This window comes from Mus caroli, chromosome X (genome assembly GCF_900094665.2).
Source record: "Mus caroli chromosome X, CAROLI_EIJ_v1.1, whole genome shotgun sequence".
Classification (NCBI taxonomy): domain Eukaryota; kingdom Metazoa; phylum Chordata; class Mammalia; order Rodentia; family Muridae; genus Mus; species Mus caroli.
In genome coordinates, this window is record NC_034589.1 from 31,352,007 (window position 1) to 31,353,625 (window position 1,619).

Genomic DNA, 1,619 nt, shown 5'->3' on the forward strand with positions numbered 1-1,619 from the left:
AAAACATACAAAATATTCTTTGGGAGTTAAGCATAGATGGACACACAGAGAAAGGGACACACACTTACAGACATTAAAGTCAGAGAGAGAGGGAGACACAAAGGGAAACAGAGAGAGAGAGAGAGAGAGAGAGAGAGAGAGAGAGAGAAGAGAGAGAGACGGAAGGACACATACATAGAGGGACACATACAGAGAGTGACACAGACTGAGGGACACATACAGTGACGGATACAGAGAGAGGTACACAAACAGTGAAGTATACAGAGAAGAACACACAGAGAGGGACACAGACAGGGATACAGAGAGGGATACAGAGAGAGGGACACAGACAGTGAGGGATACACAGTGGGACACAGAGATGGACACAGACAGTGAGGGATACAGAGAGAGGGACACAGAGAGAGGGATACAGAGAGAGGGACACAGACAGTGAGGGATACACAGTGGGACACAGAGATGGACACAGACAGTGAGGGATACAGAGAGAGGGATACAGAGAGAGGGACACAGAGAGAGGGACACAGAGAGAGACATAGAGAGAGGTACACAGACAGTGAGGGATACAGGGAGAGACATAGAGAGAGGGACACAGACAGTGAGGTATACAGAGAGGGACACACAGAGAAGGACACAGACAGTGAGGGACACAAAGAGAGACATAGAGAGAGGGACACAGACAGTGAGGGATACAGAGAGAGGGACACAGACAGTGAGGGATATAGAGAGAGACACAGAGTGAGGGACACAGACAGTGAGGGATTCCACCTTATATGATACTACCTGATATTTAAATATCTATCTGCGTACATTGTCTAACAATCAGTTTACTTAAAAAAGATTATCAGTGTTTCTAGGAGAGAAATTATTTTATCAGTAAGTATATTTTAAAAATTGCAAAACAGCAAAATCTCTTTGAAGTTAAAGATTAAGAAAATGCTAATTTCAAGCACAGTGAGAAAAATTATCAATAATATTTCCATGATGTTTGTAGAACATGATTTTAATATTTTCAACTGTTGATATTCAACAAACAGAATAGTTATTTTAAGACACATTTCATTGTTACATCTCCCTTTCCATTTCAAATTTTATTAATTTGGATGCTGTATCTGTGCCCTGTGGTTAGACTGCCTAAGGGTTTATCTATCTTGTTGATTTTCTCAAAGAACCAGCTCCTGCTTTTGTTCTTTGTGTAGTTCTTTTTGTTTCTGGTTTGAATATTTCCTGACAAATACTCCTTTTCAGTGTATTTACTTCTTTTTGTTCTAGAGCCTTCAGGTGTGCTGTCAACCTGTTATGTACACAGATATATAAATGTCACGTGGTATCATAAGGGCTTTTGAATATATTTATTAATAATTCATTTTTGATATTTCATGCTCTTTTGCTATGCTTAACTCCTACAGAATATTTTGTATGTTTTGAAAACAATTTATTATTCAACATTAGATATAGGATCATCAGTTATGGATAGTATTAAATATTCATTAATAATATTTTTAGGGTATGAAAGGATGTGAATATAAAAGTTGAACAAATTTTTATGTATTATGTGATTCTCAAAATGCTCAATATTATTAATATGCTGTCAAGCTCTCTTCAATTTCTATTTTTTTTTT